This window comes from Crotalus tigris, unplaced genomic scaffold (assembly GCF_016545835.1).
Source record: "Crotalus tigris isolate CLP2741 ecotype Arizona unplaced genomic scaffold, ASM1654583v1 scf7180000018831.1652172, whole genome shotgun sequence".
NCBI classification, from domain to species: domain Eukaryota; kingdom Metazoa; phylum Chordata; class Lepidosauria; order Squamata; family Viperidae; genus Crotalus; species Crotalus tigris.
Window position 1 is genome coordinate 1,523,832 of NW_024097221.1, and position 20,644 is coordinate 1,544,475.

Here is a 20,644-nt window from a genome sequence, read left to right on the forward strand (position 1 = left end):
CATCTATACGTGCTCTTCTATTCATTGATTGTATGCTTCAGTTCCTAGCAGAAATCATTAGATTTTCACTCTTGCCATAGTAGGTCATTCAAGAAAGAGTTTCTTTTCTGGAAAATTATCCATGTAGCTGAGCTATATAAGTAGATAGAGTCTTCCAGGTAATGTTCAGGTAGGATGGGCATATGCCCTGTTTTCAGTTTGGGAAAGGTTTCCCTAAACCAAGGGTAGGCAACCTTGGCTCTTTTATGACTTGTGGACTTCAACTCCAGAATTCCTGAGCCAGCATGGCTTAGCTTGGAAACCTCTCCCTTTCCCCTCAGCATTGCTGGTTCAGGAATTCTGGGAATTGAAGTCCACAAGTCATAAAAGAACCAAGGTTGCCTACTCCTGCCCTAAACAATTATCAGAAGGATATTTCTAGTGCAAAAATTCATAGAAGTAGTTTATTGTTTTCTATGTACGTAAAAAGAACATTTTGTCTTGAGTAAGTGGCTTTTAAACTAATAAGCGTTTGCAATGTAGATGTTTTGTCTTTTTGTAGCTATATTATGCTAGTGATTTTTTTTAACTGCTCCCCCCAGCATCCAGAATAAAAGTTTTGCTGTTTGATTCATGAGTCCGAACAATCAAGCAATTAGATGTCAATGAACTGTACAGTTTTGATACTAAAACAGTTCCGTTTTGAATCACAATTCAAAAATTAGTACTTGATCACAGTGAAGGTCAAACTGACTTCCTGAAATTTACATAGTATGAGTCACTGTTCCCACAGTTGTGATTTCAAAGTAAGTCTGGTTTAATATATCAGGCCAAAAATGTTTCCTATTGTATATTATTTCTATTTATATTGAAATGTCAGCATCCTAGCTAATGAAACAACTTCGTTCACATTTTTTTCCTGTTAGGAAAAAAAAAATCATGAATGAAGTGATTTCTTTCTTCATTCTTTTCTTTCTTTTTTTTCTTTTAGGAAGAAAAGCTATGTGATATCAGTTCTATAAAGCTACTAAATTATCTATAATGTGTTTTGAAAAAGAACTTTGATAAATCAGTAAAGATAATGTCTTCTGAAGTGGCCAACTAGATGAAGATAAGGAAGAGGATGTATATCTTGCCTTAATTATCTGTTATTTCCTTTCATAGTCTTGGTTGTAGGATCCCCTGAGGTGAGTAGTAGCAATAATGATCAGTAATGGTGCTGAAAAAGTTATGATCTGGATGTCATAAATGCAGCAGGGTTGAAACCTAATTTCAATCTTTCTTTTGCTAGGAATGTAGGAAACCACCAACATAGACTACAAATCCTCCATAGACATAGATTACAGAAGACTACAGAAGTGGAATAAAGAGATCATTGATACTACCTGGTAGAAAGAGGGTGAATTTTGAGCAGGCTGTCCCCATTGGGTTCATTTTTCCCAGGCAGTAGAATTTGATTTACAGTCTGTGGTACAGACTTCCTTGAATTTGAAATTGCAAATGGGGGATGATATCTTGATTTTGATTGTATCTCCAGTACATTTTATATCGTAAAAGGGTGAAATCTGAGTATCCTTTTCAGCAGGGGCATAATCTAAATTTAATATGCAATGCCTGTTTATTTGTTAACAAATCAGATGAACTTTCTACGCAGAAAGTTGGCAAGTCAGAGAAACAGCTGTTCTCCTTATCACTGATTTGCTAGCTTTTTGTGCTCATGAGGATTTTCCCATGTAGGGAGTGGAAGCAATCACTTATTCCATCAGTTCAACATGATGGATAGATTCACAGACTGTTATGATTGGATACTAGACAAACCTTTTATTCTGAAAATTTCTCACTATGTCAATCACATCCTACCATGGAACTTTAGAGCAACATGGGACAATATATACAGGACTTTTTTAAAAAAAAAATCTTCATTTTAACTTGAAACTCATTTTATTCAATCTCGGATGAGATTAGACAGTAAAAGATAGTTCAGCTACAGCTTCTATGGTTTATCTTTTTTTCAAAAAGTTCCTTTGCCAAAATTAGATATAGTAAACAAAGACATACAGGATGATGAGAACAGGCTACCTCTGGGGACCTGTGTGCAATTCACCAACTGGTTGTGCCAGTTTTGAACTGAGTACATTCTGTTAGAAGCACAGCAAGAGATAGGCCACACTCCACTATCTCGTCATAATAAATGACACTTGGAGTTAATTATTACTTTGTAATTCTTTATTTAAACTTTGTACCAAAATTCATTTGCAATCTATCCTTTCATGCAGAACATGAAAAGATTTTATTGTGTGCAGTCTGGGTGTGGCAGGATCCCAGGTCAAGTAAGGAATAATTTTGTTTACATGCTTGAGTTGTTCTGTGAATATTGTACACGTTGCATGAATATTCTCTTGATTTATACAACTGATTATTTACATTAGCTTGCTTGCACAAAGATGTTTTTTTTAATGTAGCTGGATTCTCTGGGTTAGTTCTGTCCTCAAAGGATTATTTGCCCAATGCTTAAGTAATTGCACTCACTCTACCAGAGAAAGAAAATATATTTTGAAGCCCTTGTGCTTGTTCCTCACTGAATTGCAGAATACTCTCCCCAACACAAAAGAAGTCTAGGTTAAGGATGCATTATAAACTCTACATCTTTGAGTTTCCATTTTTTTCTCCTAAGTAACTCTACTTTATCAAATTTCTGCAATGGGGGAGAGAGGGACCTCATGTTGAAACAAAATAAAAGGTGAATTAGAGCATTGAAAAATGCCCAGTATCCTACTTCTGTAAATCTGCCCAATATCCTGAAGATAAGGGGTGTCAAACTGCTGGCCTGCGGGCCAGATGCCTTATGCCAAAACCGCGCCCACGCCATTGCCGGCAATAGAAAAAAAGTCATGTTATGTCACGACATGTCATGTGACATTGCGAGTTTGACACCACTGCTGAAGATGCAATCATTTCCAGCAATGGGTAGTCTTGCCACCAGGAAGCATCTGATTCTAAAGACATAGAAATTGACTTATCAATTCTAATTATTGTTGACTTTTATGAATTTAACTGATTGCCCTTCAAAGATACCAAGGTTAATGCCCTCAATACATACAGCTGCAGTAAATTTGCAAGTTGGCAGTAATGTACAGTTAAGTTTAACCTTTTGTCAACAGTACATCTTCTCCCAATGGAGTTTCTATTGTTTAGCTCAGTGATGGAGAGATAAAAATATATCTGTATTATCTGTACTTTTTCACCAGGATCCTGTCCAAGTTTTAGGGAACTTTGTACAAAGGTTCTCTTGTGGGACTTCTCTCATCTATTGGTTAACCTGGGTGATCTACTATGTAGTAACCAAGTATATTAATAAGACTTCAAGCATTGTTGGATGTCTAGGTCCTTCACATTTAAATATTCTGCAGTGCCTAGTTGTAACATCATTTTGAGGCATTAGCAAGAATTAAAATGCTAAATGGATCCAATATGGTCTAGCATTGCTTGGGTATACAGCAATAATAATAGTAGTAGTAGTAATAATAATAATAATAATAATAATAATAATAATAATATAATAGTAAAGTTGGAAGGGACCTTGGAGATCATCTAGTCCAACCCCTAATAATAATAATAATAATAATAATAATAATAATAATAATAATGGCATTGACAAATTCGCTATTAGTCAATTGCAAAAGGTGGCCTTACGAGGAACTGCTTCCATCCTGCGACGATACCTGTAATACCATCAAACTTCCATATCTGCCTATCCCAGGTCCTGGGTTAGGACTTGATAGGTAGACAAAATGCCAAATCCAGTCTGAACATCTGGCTGACTGTGCGATGATCCATAATAATAATAATAATATAAAGTTGGAAGGGACCTTGGAGGTCTTCTAGTCCAACCCCCTGCTCAGGCAACAAACCCCATATACCATTTCAGACAAATGGTTGTCCAGTCTCTTGTTAAAAACTTCCAGTGTTGACTTCCGGTTTCGGATCACAGCGCTTGCAGCTGTGCGAAGAGACTGCTCTCTTCGCCAGCTGATTCTCCGCTGCTGGTAAACCCTTAATCGAGTCGAAAAGCCGCCCTGGAGGGGCGGCTCTCATTGAGGAGGTCCTCATCATCCGAGGGAGAGTGGCAGCTTCTTCCACGGCCTGAGATTGCTCCTTTGGGCCTACAGTGGAAAGATTGGCCAGTAAAATGGCCGTTCACTTTGCCGCTGTAACCAGAAGTCAGAAGAACATCTAAGCGCAGGAACCACCGTGGCTGAGCCAGGTGAGACTTTTTTACCCTCTCTTGGCTCTCCTTTTTCTTTTGTGCCTGTAAAAAGCACTTTTGAAATTATTTCCCTGCTCTAAGAAAGCGGCGTTTGTAGTGTGGGAAAAGAAGCTTAAATGGACTGAATTAATTTAAAGTGACTTTTTTTCTATTTTTATTTTTTTCTATTCACTTTGGGGTCTTGGAAAATTTTTTTAATATTGAATCTACTATTGGACTTAGTCTACATCTGAAGAATTCTCCTTTTTTGTGTTTTTTGATTTTGTTAACGTTATTCCTGGTGTCTGGGAGGAGATCTTATATTTTACTGAGGACACCTTGTGGAAAAAGTTAAAACTGCAACTGTTTCTTTTTCTGATGGTGAGACTGACTTTGACCTTCAGATTACCATAAAAGGGAAAAGACAAAGAAACTTAACAGCTGTATTTGTGGGGGTGAATACTGATTAAATGTTCCTTGAACACAGCCTCTACTAAAAGATGCAGACTGTTTCTAATTATTTTTGAAATGGAGAAACCCTATGTTCAACTTGACTATAAACTCATACTGGAAAAACTTTATGAAGCTACTGACCAAATACGTTTGCAAATAAAAGAGTGTACTATAGCAATAAAAAACAGAAATTTTGCTTTGAATTGACAAATTGACCCCCAGACTCTATCTGAGCATTCTATAGACCAAAAAACAACAGAAGTGAAACCAACTAAGATTAAAGAAGATTCCACTTTACTTCATACGCATTCTGATGAGATCTCCAAGGAACTAAAAAGGACTGTAATTAAACCATTTACAACTCCAAAACCAACAGAAATGGATAGACAAGCTCAACTAACTGAGAACTATGGTAGCTTGGATAAGCAACTATTAACTACAAAGTTGGACATAACTGTTATTCAACAGTTTCAAAGGTGGGGACTTGACTCTTTAAAACAACAAGGTATTATTTACAAAGGAGCTAGGTCTCTAAAAAAAGAAAAGGGGATGCTTTTGTTTGACCCAAAGGATATTACAAGGCACAAAAAGTGACTTGTTCATTGATATAGAGGCGTTGCTATGGAAACCTGTCTGGCATAAAAAGAAAGACAGAATAAGATTTAAGAGTGTAACTCAAGGCTCTATATAACGGGTTTAAAAAGCTTATTAGATATGGATTGATTTATGGTTTAAGACAGTTAAATAAGATGTTAGGTTGAATAAAAATTAATTAAAGATTTGAATTTAATAAGAAGATGTTTGTCTATGTATTAACATGTTTGTTCTGGATATAGTAATTTTGGGAGGGGGTTAAAGGAGTTTGATACAGATATTGAGGGATTGATAGATTATAAAGTATAATAGAGTAGAAAGGTTTTTTTCTTTTTCTTTTTTGTTTTTGTTTTTTGTTTTCTTTCTTTTTTCTTTTTTGAACTAATATTTTTGCTATTAGAAATGATAGTTATTTTGTAATGGAAGAAAAATAAGAAAAAAGAAGAAATTATATTAATAAATGATTATTGATTATGTTAAGGAAAAAGGGAATGGAGAGACACCTGAAGTGTTAATTATGTATTTATATTAGCAATGTGGAATATAGCAACTGAAATAGTAAAGCTTAATACAGGATTTGGACTTATTTAAATGAAATGTTATTGATGATTGTTTTGATTGACTTAGTCGTATTGAAATACATTAACTTGAATATAATATAGTACTAGAGGGAATAGAGAAGGGGTTTCTAATGATTTAATCTGAACTATATGAGTATGACTTTGTTTTTAGACAATTGACTACCCTGCCACCACGTTGATTCTTAAGCACTTGTTTGTAAAATGAAAAAAACTAATAAAACTTGTCTTTAAAAAAAAGAAAAAACTTCCAGTGTTGGAGCATTCACAACTTCTGGAGGCAGGTTGTTCCACTGATTAATTGTTTTAGCTGTCAGGAAATTTCTCCTTAGTTCTAGGTTGATTGTCTCTTTGGTTAGATTTTTCTAGTTCCTTCAGGAATCTTTGGCACAATGCTGGAAATCTTGCATCTGCATAAGGATACCAAATGTTAGTGATTGCTTTACATTGGAAAAAATACATTCTCGGTATAATTTTATCATCTATTCCTCATCCCTTTCTTGATATAAATTGATCTTTCTTTTCCTAACTCAGAAGTTGCAAATATCTCTAAACCAGATAGTTAACTGTAACAGTCACTGTAGCCCTCCAGATTATCATAAAATCATAAATTTGGAAGCGATCTAAGATGTTTTACAGCCATTCCTTTGTTCAGTGAAGGATTTGCTAAAGCATTTAAACAGATTTTATCCAGCTTCTGCTTAAAGATCTTTAATGACCATACCAGAATATTGCTGGTTGATAACTCTTGATTTACTGATTAATAAAATCAGTGTTGATTGTTAGCAGCCACACAGGTACATGTTTTCCAAAATAATCTGCCTCAATCTGACTGTTTAAGATTTTTAATGGTGCAGTGATTGATATTGTAACTGAGTCTTCCAACTTTTGACTTTTTTCTATTTCCTTCCACTTTTTCCAGCGTTACGGACTAGTTGATTGTCTTTGCATCATGTGTCCAGAATATGATAGTTAGAGCCTGGTCATTTTTACCTCAAGTTAGAATTCTGTACAGACAGACAGACAGACAGATAGATGTCTTGAAGTTGATGTCCCTGGTGTACAAAAATTCACTATATTCCACCATGTCTGATCTAGGTACAATCTGTCCATTGACATCCTTTAGTATACCAATTTGAAGTTGGAACTTTCTTCAGAATATGGAACTCTTCTGAAAAAAATTCTTTGTTTTTCTGTGCCTTCAGTTCATCATAGTTGTGGTTGTAACATTACTCTCTCTTCTTTAACAAATCTCTGAAATTCTTATGTTCCTTCCTGAGATTTTTGTCTTTTTTGACTTTGGCATGCCCATATCAAGTATATTTTTTTGTATACCCCTGTGTGTTTTAGCCATGCCTCCCACTCTCACCCCCACATTGAGGTAATATTGTTCATTTTTCTATTATGTAATCCTTCTTAATATCTAACCTGAATCTGAAACCTGTAGTTTCAATCCATTGGTTATGGTCCTGCCCTCAAGGTTGTTCTCTTGTTTGTATGACAATCCTTTAGATAGCTGAAGGCTACTATCACATTTCTCTCCACTCTTCTATTTTGCAGGACAAATATACCATTCCTTTAACCATTTCTTATAGGATTTTGTTTCCAATCCTCTTACAATCCTCTAAACTCACTCCAGTTTTTGAACTACAATTTCTGGAATTCTCAGCAGCTTCAATAGTGTTCCAGTGATTGCAGATTCATAAGATTTGTAATATATTGAGGGGATGGCACAATTTTCTTTTTCTTTTTTTCATTCAATGCTACAAAAGCAGAGCCTTACTTACACTATAGATTTTCCCTGTCCAATCTTCTTGGGGATTTTTTTACTCCCTGCTCAACCAGATTTTGGAATAATGTAGAGAGAAGAAGGTAGAAAACTGATGGATGCCATTCAATTAGCAGATAACTGAATACAATTATATTCCAAGTGTTTTCTAAGAATTCAAGGCAGTATGCTTGGAATTCTGATCTCCAATTTTTCTCCACAACATCTCTCAAGGTAGTTGGGGCCTAAAGTCATCCAGTATGCTCTCATGGCTGAAGCAAAACAAGTCTAAATCTTGATTCTAATTCAGCACTTAACTCTGAAATGACTCTCCAATATATAGAGAGAAGGTGATTTAACTTGTCTGATGAGAGAAATCTTCAAAACATGTATTGATGCTGCAGGTCTAGCAACCAAGTTTTATCATCCAAGTTTGCATCACAGCTCATAAATTACAATCTGTTCATCAAGATGTTTAGATATAAAGATATAATGAAATGTATTGTTTAATTGATTTGCAATACTATAATTGCCATCCTGTCAAAGATGCTGTCAGGTATGAAAGGCCAGGCTTACACATGAAGGTTCAATTAAACTAGATTTATTGCTAAAAGCCTATGCACAGGAATCTTCTCAACTAATGATTGGAATCTGCTTAGAGTTAGATAAGGGTCAATGGTACTCCAAGGGTGTTGCATTTAGTTCTTTTGTGGCTACGTAGGGATTCTAGGCTGATTCCCCTTTTCACTCTGCCCTCAGGTTCTGCCATCTCTTCTCCTACAGATGCAGATTTCATGAACACTAAAAAAAACCCTAAATAATATACAAATCATGAATACTTTCTTAGTTGCTTTGATAAGTTAGTCATCTTGTCTGTATGTTCTATATGGCAAAACACATTATCTCCTACCTAGTTTTGCCATTCCCAATTGGAATTTCTGACAAAAACCCAGATTCACCAGGTTTCTAGAAAGTGCAAAGCTTTAATACTTTTGTCAGATGATTACTGTTCTGTTATCCCATTGATTTTAGTGAAACTAATGTACAGATATATCAATATTACATATTTAATGCCTGTACTATCTATCCACAGCAAATATTTGGCTCATCACATCTATATTGGCAGGACTAAAACAATGTTGGAAATGGAACATATGGTACAAAGGAGTGACATAATAGTATTCCACTAGGGTTAGCTGTTTTGCCTGATTTATTATTTTACTGTATGTAACAATTTAATGTCACATACCAGTTGGCAATGATTTGCAAACCAGATATTAATTAAATGTTTTAAATAAATATCCTTCCCAAAGATCAATGAAAAAATAACAGCTTTATTATCACTTCTCAAAATATTGAATGACTTTCTTTTCATCAGTTTTACTTTCCTATAGAACTCTGATAGAAACCTTATACAGTGGTGCCTTTTACTCATCATTAATTGGTTCTGGGAAGCATGATGAGTACCAAAAACAATGAGTGCTAAACAATTTTTCTCCATAAGAAATAATGTAGTGAGTCATAGGGCAACCCACACTGATAAGTTCCAGCTTGTGTGTTGAGTACCAAACAAGCAATAAGTAGTGGTACAAATTTTTTGTATCAAAATGTGTTGAGTACCAAATTTGATGAGTTTCAAAGCAATTGAGTACCAAGGAACCACTGTAGTTTATCTCACAAAAAGTACTGGGCATTTTTAAATGCAAAAAGAACAATGTGGTGTTAAAACAAAAATGCAGTTACCAAATTCACATCATAGAAAAAAGTAAAATTTCTATCAATGGAATAAAATTATGCCTTTACTTTCAGAATTATAATATTTCCCATATCCTTATGATCCTGATCATTTATTGCTGTATATGTTATCTTCTAGGAATAAAAATGATGGTTAAACTATATTAATTGACTGTACAAAATTATCTATTGTTTACACCCTCACTAGAAGGTATCGTACTTTTAGTGATCAACACCAGCTTATTCGTGCAGGTAAAACATGCATACATGCAGACTTTATGTCTTCCATATTATAGATATCATTATGTATTAAAGGGGTTGGGGTTTTTTTTGCAATCTTACACAAAACAATAACCAACTGAGATGCTCTTCAGTCATCCTATTTCTCTTCTCATTATCCAATTTGTACTGATTTAATTCTAAAGATGCACAGCCAATCTTATAATCTAACAGCACAATTGTAGGCCTGTTGACCTGACAATAAGCCTGATTGAATTCAATGGAGCTTATTTTCTGTGCATAGGAATGCAATCTAAAAGCCATTCCTTCATCATGTACATATCCTTGTATAATTTCTGGTCTCCTGAATTAGATACAGCCTATATATGCCATCTGTTTTGGTTTGACGGCTTTTTGATTGCCTTTGCAATCGTTAAGCAGGCAGTTAAATCAGGAAGAGTGTCTTACAGATTACAAATGGATTGCATTTATTTTACAGATGGATTCCCTTAACTTTAGCACAGGCTTGCAGCAGTTTTAATGTATCAGTTCCCATTTTACAAACCTCTTAGAATTTTAATATTCTAGTTCTTCTGAAAACTATATTATCTAATCTTGTAATCCTCAAATTTCATGTTCCAGCGGTGTTTCTTTCACGAGGCAACTGTACTTTCTTGTTATTCTTTGAAGAAGTTTTGCTTCTCATCCAAGAAGCTTCAACTCTGACTGGATGGTGAGGAATGGAAGGATTTATATTCTTTGTAGACAGCTGGTCATTTGCATTCTTTTAGAGAGTAATTGAGGGCGTTTGGAGGTTTATCTGTGTCCTCAAGATAAAGATAAACCTCCAAGTGGCCTCAATGCAAATGACCAGCTGTCTATAAGGACTATAAATCCTTTCATTCCCCCACCATCCAGTCAGAGCTGAAGAAGCTTCTTGGATGAGAAGTGAAATGTCTTCAAAGAATAACAAGAAAGTCCAGTTGCCTCTTGAAAAAGCACCTTTGGGACAACCTGGATCACTGACAATCTCCATAGACCTCAGATTTCATATCACCCATATTGATTGTTTCAGATAGGAGCCTTTTTTTCATTGTTTAAATTGTATACTTGCAAAATTTAAAGTTGTTGAATATATGTTTTTTTATTTGAATTCTTATTGCTGTCTTGTGCCACATGGTTCTTGTGGAGAGATCTTCTCAATCTTCTCAAGAATGTCATTACTTAGACAATTATTCCTTAGCTTCTAATTATTCATGCATAATTATAGCTATATTCCTCATGCATATATATTAGATTTTTCATCTGCCATTATTTATTATTAGTGTAAACACCCCACCTGTTTTCATTCCCACAAATGCATTTTGAATGTTTTGGTTTCTTTGTCTTTTACATCATCTGTAGAAATTGCAAAATGTAAATTCTGATTCCCCCCCTCACACACACATCAAAATGGCAAAGGTTAACTTATACTAAGCTTTGCTTGTTCTGGATTCAGTTCCCCTTTTAAGGCAATGTTTTATTTGCTGTGTGTTTTATTTTGTGAAGGCACCTTTACTTCGGTTACCTTATGGCATTTCCTGTTCCATTGCCAACAACTCCTGGGCCATTATTTCTCCACAACCTGTATCATGCTACATTCTAAAGCAGTGGTTCTCAACCTGTGGGTCGGGACCCCATTTGGGGTCGAATGACCATTTCACGCCAAACCATGCTGTCTGCCATTTTTTTCCCTTTTCCCTAGCTGTCCTACTCCCTCTTATTGGTGGCCACACCCACTTGGGGGTCACCACAACATGGGGAACTGTATTATGGGGTCATGGCATTAGAAAGGTTGAGAATCACTGTTCTAAAGGAATTGGTATTTTATTTCTCCACAACCTTTATCATGCTACATTGTAAAAGGAATGGGTATCTTACTAAGGACTCTACAGAAATAATTATAGAGGCTATTTTTTCCTACTGCTTCCTCTAGTGATCAGAATCTGCATATATTTTTATTAATGAACAGCTTCTACAAGATACTTCTATTCCAAAATCACATTTAAGTTTTGTTCTATTTCCTTGCTTTGCTATTTCTTCACTGCCCTTATCCCTCCTTTCATACACCTTTAATTTATTCTGTGTGCCAAATATTCATCATTGCTGAGATGGCTAATAAAAGCGCCTTTCTGTCTACCTTCAGTTTTGCAATCCTTCTGAAATGCACGTTAGCACCAGGTGTTACGTAACCCAGCATGGCATACCACGCATGGCCTTTTAAAAATAATGCTGGATTATGAATTAATTGTATAGCTATTGAGAAATAATACAACTTATGACTTCAGTGATCAGTAATAGCGTTTGGAATTGTATTCATTAGAAATCTGCTTATGTTGTATTATTTATGTTTTTAAAGAAGCATCACTTACAATCTGTCTGTGTACGTGCTTTCAAGTCAGTGTTGATTCCTGGCGACTGACTGGATTAGTCCGTGCAGTTTTCTTGACATGGTTTTTGAGAAGTGGTTTACCATTGTTTTCTTCCCAGAGATGAGAAAGTGTGAATGGTTCAAGGACACCCAGTTGTCTTTATGCCTAAGGCAGGACTAAAACTCATGGCCTACCAGTTTCTAGGCTGATACTTTGCCCTCTACATCAAACTGATTTTCCTATTTATCCATTTATTACATGACCTTAAAATGAAGACAATAATCTTTGGATATATTGAATAGATATACAACTTGTGCAATAGATTCTATATTCAGCTAGAGGAAAATATGTCTGAAAACTTTGGACAAATATATGAATAAGTCTACGAATACTTATATTTGAGGATTAGTTACTTCTGAGTAAAAGAACTTGGCTATATAAGATAAAATTTTAAAAAATAATTCTATAGCTGGTTGATGGAGGAAACAGATTAAATGAGTCAAAAACTAAGATGTTAAGGAACATTGTTCTCCTTTAGAAATTCTCAGTTTAAAATTAAATCCTCATATAAGATTGAAGGTGAAACATGTAGTTTGAGTAGTAAGTAGTGAGATAATTCTTAGGCCATATCAGTTCTCTTTATAGATACGAGCACAGCTATCACATTGCTACTGGGGAGCACACAACATATATGTTTATATTAAGCCTTTGCATATGATTGAGGCAAATTTTGGATTCTTGAGGCCAAATTGTACATTCATTCACACTGCTAGATCAGTTACACTTCAGAGGAAATGATACCATAGAAATGACTCCCTTGAGAAAAAAAAAACCCGTTTCTGAAATGCCACAGGTTGTTAGCCTTGTGATGGCTCATCTATGGCTAAAAATCATTTATTTCTATTGCATTTATTGAAAAATACACTTGCATGAGATTAGTTAGTTTTAAAATATGCCTAAAGCAGACAAGAGGCAGATTTGTAGATAGTAAAAATGTTTCCCAGAAGCCATGAGTAATAACTAATTTTCAATCAAATTCTGTTGAAGTAAAACTCATTCCAAGGTAAAAAAACAAAAAGGGAGTTTTTATATCCTTTGGGGGAGGGAGAAGGAGAAATCCTGCATTTGCCTTTACAGCCCTGCCTCTAAGCAATCAAAAAGCCATTGTTGATGATTAATAATATAATTAAAACCATGCATCAGGAAATGTATAATAGGAATTTAGTATTGAAATTTCATTCATTGCAATAGCACTTTTATTATAAATTCTACTCAGAGGAGAAACACTCTATAATAGGGGTATCCAACCCCCGGTCCTGGACTGGTACCAGGCTACGGCATGCTAACAACTTGGCCACACAAACAAGCAAAGGCCCATCCATGGCATGCAGGCAGCACACAAAACCACGCCCCCTCCGGTCTGCAGAAAAACCTCTCTCCACATAACCGGTCCCTGGTGCCCAAAAGGTTGGAGACCTCTGCTCTATAAGACAGTGATCTTCAACCTTTGCGGCTGGGGGGGGGGGAGGGGAACACACAGACTGGTTTCTAGGCCAGCACCTTAACTATTAGACAAAATTGATTCTCTTATATATGAAATGTAATTATCTCTTTGAGACAAATACAGATATAGCTATTCTTCAGAAATTTTCCAGGTTTGGGGTAGAGGGTTCCCCCAAGATTACAAACAGCGAACTGCAGAAAGCTACCAAGTTGAGTAGCACACTGCTTACCCCTTCCATGTCCTAATGCATCAGGCATTAGGAACAAAGAAAGGAACAATGAAATATGTCTAGTACTGGGTCAAATTGTCAGCCTGTCCAATATGCTACTATCTTTTGGAGTTGGTTACTTCAAAATCAAAGCTCAGTGTGACAGTATCATATTCAGTTTCTAAATGAGTCTATAAGGATTTATGCGAAGTCGTTAATTACTAATGTACTTTCTTCTGAGTTGTTCTTTGTTACACTCCTACTCTGGCACTCCTGTCTTTATAGACAAACTGAATAAAACACACCTAGTCATATTGTGAAATTTTATTGTTTGGTTTTTGGCTAGATCTCTCCTAGGTGTAGACTGGAATTCTTTATTTTTGTAACATGATAGGCATATCAAAAGTCAAGGTAACCTGGTGACTGATACACATAATAGAGCTTTGACCCAAGAAAATATGTCAGCGCAAATTATGGCATTTGAGATAAGTAACACCCCAAAGGATTGAATTTATACTACGTTGGCTTAATTAAAACATATCCATTGTGAAAGCAAAGTCATAATCTTCCAAGTTGTCTTTGTGGACAGTGACCTACCTGAGAATGTGATCCTATGTTATTACAATAGGTGAAAATTCTGAGAAACTGAGTAATAAAAAGCTTCCACAGAAATACATTATATGTGGGGTTTGGCAATGAAATCATTTTTCAGGTTTTCCCTTGCTCTTCCCTGATACGCTTATGCAAATCTTTAACTGGGAATTACACTTGAGTTGTTGCAATAAAATATGTGTGAGTAGCAAAAGTCTCATGATTTGTTGGAAACATGTCTTTGGCTAATAAAATAGCAATACAGTCTTGTGGCATTAGGCAGTCCTTTGCCTTCAGTGAGTTATAATAATCACTTTTTTTCATAACAATCACTCTGTTGACTTGGCTACTAAATTAGCAACAGCTAGTCATTTTGATGTGGTGGTTAAAGGTGGTTGACTAGAAGTAGGAAAATCTGAGTTCTAGTTCTCCAATAGACACAGAAACCAGGTGACTGTTTTGGGGCCAGTTTTCACCTAGTAAAGAGGTAATTGGCAGACAACTGAAAATGTTGCTAATACAACTATATTAACCTGTCAATGTGGTCACCAGGAATCCGATTGACTCAAAGGACCATAACAGCTCTTCCTTAGACAATCAAATTGCCTTCAAGAGTCCACTTGTTGATCCCTCTTCTAAAGTGTAAATTGCAGAATTGTTTTTCTGGATTCCTCTTGCAATATTGTGCAAGAGACAGATTATAGAAACTATCCTAGACAGCTTAGCTCATGATTCACCGCCATGGCACCTGCAGGCACCAACATCCATACAGAAAACAACCCTTGGTGTTTACCAGTTCTTAGAATCCCTTATTTTTTAATTGATTCTTTTAATTAAAATCAAATAGGACCCCCAACATGCAATAAAACAAAATGATCGTCCCAGACATGATTTTAAATATATATATGAAAAGGAAGGGAAGGGAAGGGAAGGGAAGGGAAGAAGGAAGATTCCCAATGCATTCCAGATTCCAAGGAAATTCATGAGGGAAGCCAGAAGGAAGTCGGAAGTTGCTCCTGCTCCTACTATTTTTTTTGCCCACCTTTGGCAATTCTGTTTCTTCTTTTGATAAAGAAATACTTCAATACCAAAACAGAAACAGAATCACCAAAGGTGGGAAAAATTGTTGGAATGAATGGAGATCAGTTAGCCTTTGAGTTCTATCAGCAATCTGGTTTGCCCAAAATTCTGCAGTTAGAGATCCTGGAATTATCATTAAAATTTCCTCTTCCTTCTCCTCTGCTCAAAGGACATAAGTTCATCATAAACGACTTTACAGTGAATCAGAATGCTCAGCATATCTAGCTCAGTATCATCCTGATTAACACCAAGATTTCAGATAGAGGCTTTATGTAGATCTAAGGATTACACTTGACTGGGACTTTAGCTGCACAAATCATGCTATCTCTGAACCTGGGTAGCCTTTTTTTTTTTTTTTTTTGTATAGTAGAATGCAAATTGCTGGCACTTTCTATCTTTCCTTTCTATATTTTCACAACATCACCATCTTAGAGCTGCTAGCAAATGATTCATTGAAATCTGAGCTTACCAGAAAACCCACATTGACAATGTGTGTACAGTACATGCTGATGCAACATATGACTTAGCCCAGCCCTATTTACTGTACAGTATTGACATGCTGATTACAAGGAAGTTAATTGAAAATATTAACTATAAAAGTTCAAAATAGAGGTTACCTCTGATAGTTTATTATTTGACATCATGTTATAAATGCTGAAAAACAAACAGTTGTCTCCAAAAAGCCATCTACCCCAACCCTTGAAATAAGGGGTAACTCTAGTTTCTGATCAAGGAACTAATGGTAGCCTGGATGAATTGTGAATTGTACTGGGTTTACATATTGTATTGTACTATGTAACATGGTTTAATTGGTTTGGTATTAAATTTATGTTTATTTTGATCACAAACTTCACTCTTCACTGAAATAGGCTTTATTTTTAATTAACTGAGTACCTTGCTGTATTCTAAAAAGCCTACATATTCAATAGAAGTAATTCATTTTATGGATTGCATTCTTGTTGAGCAGGTTTCTGAAGATTAAAAGCTTTACCCTTATATTTCAATGTCTGCTCATAAAAATTTCTCAGAAGAGAAAAACAATGAGATTATCTATAGTTCTTCCTAGTTTTCAAAGGTGCCATTCACTTACCATCTCTGTAATGGACAGAGACATAAAGACTTAATAGGGATAAATACATCTTCCTCTTATACAATGCCTCTATGTAAGATTCATCATGGCAATTAAGGTCTACCATGTTTGACTAAGTTAATTCTGATATAACTCACTACCTATTGCGTCCCACCAATAGGAAATTTTGTGTATATTCTTATAAATGTTAAATACAGTATTTTTCACAAGTAAGATCATTGTCCTAACTATAACCGTTTCTGTACTGTGGATAAGTTGTAAAATATTTATTAAAAAATAGTTTGCAGGATGAAATACTAGTTTAAAAATGGGAATATTCTCTAAATGTTTAAGGCAACACGGTGTACAAACCAGAAGATTTTGAGTTCTAGTCTTTCTTAGCCATGAAAGCCAGCTGGGTGACTTTGAGCCAGTCACTGTCTCTCAGTCCAATTCAACTCATAGGCTTGTTGTTCTGTGGAAAATAGGAGAATGAAGGAGTGGTAGATATGTTTGCTGCCTTGAGTTATTTATAAAAAATAATAAAGGTGGGATAAAAAAAGACTTTAAAAAGACTAAGGCAGTTTTTAGATTTCATAAAGAATCATGAAACAAAGAAAACATTTTATAATTTTCTCCTAACTACATGAGAATATTTTGGATTATACTGTTGTTCCCAGGGTTTCACAACTAATAAAGAAATTTAGTGTTACAAGAAATATAGGTTATATCCAAAGCTATGGGAGTTTTCCAGCTATAATTTGTGATGCTTCTTCCAGATACTTTGCTCTGGAGACCTCCTCCAGCTTATGAAGCAGATTTGGGTAAGTACTGTATGTTCTCATTCATACAATAGTTGAATGCCAAATGGAACATGGATGGGAAACATGTTAGTAGGAAGTGGAAAGAAGCCAAGGGTGTCAAAAGCTGGAATAGTATAGAATAGTAGTGGCGAACTTTTTAGAGATCGAGTGCCCAAACTGCAACCCAAAACCCACTTATATATTTCCAGGTGCCAGGTGGGCGTGGCCCACTGGGTGGGCATGGCTGTGGTGGTCATGGCAAACTGGGTGGGTGTGACCAAGGTGGTGTGGTCACCTTGATGTTGCTCATGGGGAGGGACGCCTGTGGAGGCTGGGCAGGGTTGGGGAAGATCCAGGGGATCTCTGGCAGGTGGGGCAGTGGGCAGGAGGCTCGTCCTGCGGGGTGAGGCAAGGCGAGGCAGGGCGGGGACAGCTGCTGCCTGACACCATCGGCCCCCATACACAGAAGCCAGCGAGCACATGGGGGCCAACAGTGTCCGTCAGCAGCCACAGCCTGCTAGTCCCTCGACTGGCACACTCTGGGGCTCCGCAGGCCGCCATCAGCAGTTGAGAGAAGCCGCCTCTGAGCTGGACGGCCGGCTGACAGCTGAGGAAGTGATGCAGTGGGTTGTGCCTGGGAAAAGGAGAGCATGCGAGGCCAGGAGGGATGGGACGGAGGGAGGGAAACCAGCCATTCTGGGACGCATCTGGCCACGTGCAACATCAGTTAGCAGGCGGCTGGTTGATGAGGGATGGTTGCCATCTCTGGGGCATGGTGCATGTGCCCACAGAGAGGGCTCTGAATGCCGCCTCTGGCACGCGTGCCATAGGTTTGCCACCACTGGTATAGAACAAAAATCATTTTGATCAACTGTAAATTTTCTACAACTTGTTACATTAGTTCATTACATTAACTATATCAAAGGTTTGGCTTTAGCTGTGAATGACTAAAAATTTCTTGTGCTTTTTCTTTCCAACTGCAGTTACATAACACTTGAGAAATGATCCTAAAGGAGCTATACATTCAAGGAAAATGAAAATATTTAGATTATTACATATTATGTGACATTACTTTTTCCCCAATTGGGATATTCTATTTCACTGACTGGCCATGCACCATCAAGATGGTGTTGACTCTTAGCAATATAGATTTTCTCCCAGATGACCTGTCCTTAACCTGGTTTTCCAAGTCTTTCACTGCTGTTAAGTGAACCCATGCACCAGATTTGCGCTATTATGGAGCAATCTGAAATCAAACTATTGACAATAGACTTGTATTCTACAATTGGAAGGTAACCTATACCTTTAATACATCAGCAGCTTCAGTGTGGAAAGATTCATGGAAGATGCCACCAGAAGCCATCACTTTAGAGAAATGTCAGTATGGAATATAGCTGTTTTGGCTGCTGTAGCATTTTCCACTATTAAAACTAGGTTGCCATAAATATCAGCATTAGGATTCATAATGGAAAAGAACAGTCATGTTCCTCCAGCTTCTCAAGTATATTTACTTGAACATTATGTAACAGAACACTGGACCTGATAGACCTTTGCCTTGATAAAGTACTGTAGTTCTATTATGACCAGAAGCTATAATGTTCCAATTTGATCTTTCAAAAGGAGCTTAAAGAGCTAGAACAGTGGTGGCGAACCTATGGCACGGGTGCCAGAGGCGGCACTCAGAGCCCTCTCTGTGGACACGTGTGCCGTCACCCCAGTCCTTGGCCTTCAGCTGGGTTTTATAAAACCTTTTCACTTTAGACCTCTGATGCTGTGTGCAAAAAAAAAAAAAAAAAAAAAAAAGTTCAATCAGTCAATTTCAACTATTCGCGGGAAAAAAAGATCTTGCAAAGTTGGGATTGATTGAACTTTTTAGTCCCACCCAGTCTGCCGTTACCACTACAGCCACGCTCACCCAATGGGCCACACTCTTCCAATTGGCCACACCCAGCCAATGGGCCACACCCACCCAGCACCCGATGATGCATAAGTGGGTTTTGGTTACAGTTTGGGCACTCGGTCTCTAAAAGGTTCACCATCACTGAGCTAGAACATTTTGTGATTCCCTTCTGTTCCAAAGTTAAAATCAAATGTTAAGTTTTGAAGTGGAAATCGTCTTTCAGTGGAGGGAAGCCTTTGTGTTGGAGTCATATTTCATGTAGAATATAAAAAGGAGATATTTTCATATTTCTGCTATCACTTTGCCTTTGGAAACCAAGAGCCAGTTTAGAGACTAAGTTTGTGCCACACATCTGGAAGATCCTCAAAGAGATGCCTCTCATAGCTCATGTTAGGAATGCTTCACAAAGATATTTCAGCCTCAATTCTACCGACTCCTTTAACTATCAAAAATTTCAAAGCAAATTTCTAGTTTCCAAAGAATCAGGATATCCTGTCCTTCCATTAAACTTATGAAATTGTTTTGTTCTAGAGGAAACCTTTTCCCTCCCTACTTTAGGTGAACTAAACTTCATCTCACCATGGCTTATATCACCTTTCATGCTGTTCACCAAAAAAATTATTTCTATGGCTCACTGTGGCTGCAGCAGAAAAGGGGAATAACTGGAAATTGTCTGCCTTTTGATATTAGCAGCAATGCCTACTTGATAAAAAAAAAAACATTGTGCAAGCAAATTGGCAGCACTTGATTTCCATTCATAGATTGCCATTGTGATCTACAGTATTGCTATGGTATACAAATACAATACTATTGTAGAAAACACTAGGATTTCAGCTAGATATACTAAAAGCTTTATTATTCTTACCAAAATATTTTTTATGTGCAGTAAATATGTGCACATATGCATATTCTGTCTGCGTGTATACGTGTCATAAAATAAAATCTGACACTGGAATTCGAAGAGGCCAGAGAATTCAACCTCTTCCTTAATGCAGGAATCCAAGTTAAATAACTTCAAGAGAATATATCAAAGAAAGGGAGCCTACCACATCTCTAGATAATTGGTCGCCTTGTTGATCTGCTTTTCCTAACAGAAATATCCCCCCCCAACAGTCAGTCAGAATCTGCCTTTCTGTAACTTAAATCCATTAGTCCATATTGTGCGCTGTGGAATGTGAAAAAACAGGACCTGACTTTCTACTCTAACATCCTTTCAGGTATTTGGAGAGTGTGAAGATATTTCCCTGTAGCACTTTTTGTAGGCTAAACATACTCAGCTCTTTTAAATCCTCTTCATGGAATTTAATTTCTAGTCCCCTGATCACTTTTAAATTTTCCTAAATCCACTTTCTCTGACTCTTTCAAATTCAGTGTCGAGAGCTGGACAACACTACTTGGGGTGGGGTCTGCTCAAAGCAGAATTAAGATGGCATGATTACTCCCTTGAAGTGTCATTAACTTCCATTCATGTATCCTGAAATGACATATGCCTATTTTGTAGACAATC

General features: G+C 36.7%; 1 long non-coding RNA gene across 1 annotated transcript; it reads left to right on the forward strand.

Annotated features, from left to right (window-relative positions):
• Positions 1-1,431: 1,431 nt before the first annotated feature.
• Positions 1,432-18,965, forward strand: LOC120314115. The gene is made up of 3 exons (XR_005558343.1): positions 1,432-2,309; positions 17,214-17,258; positions 18,221-18,965. It is a non-coding gene; the product is annotated as an uncharacterized LOC120314115 (long non-coding RNA).
• The last annotated feature ends 1,679 nt before the right edge of the window (positions 18,966-20,644 follow it).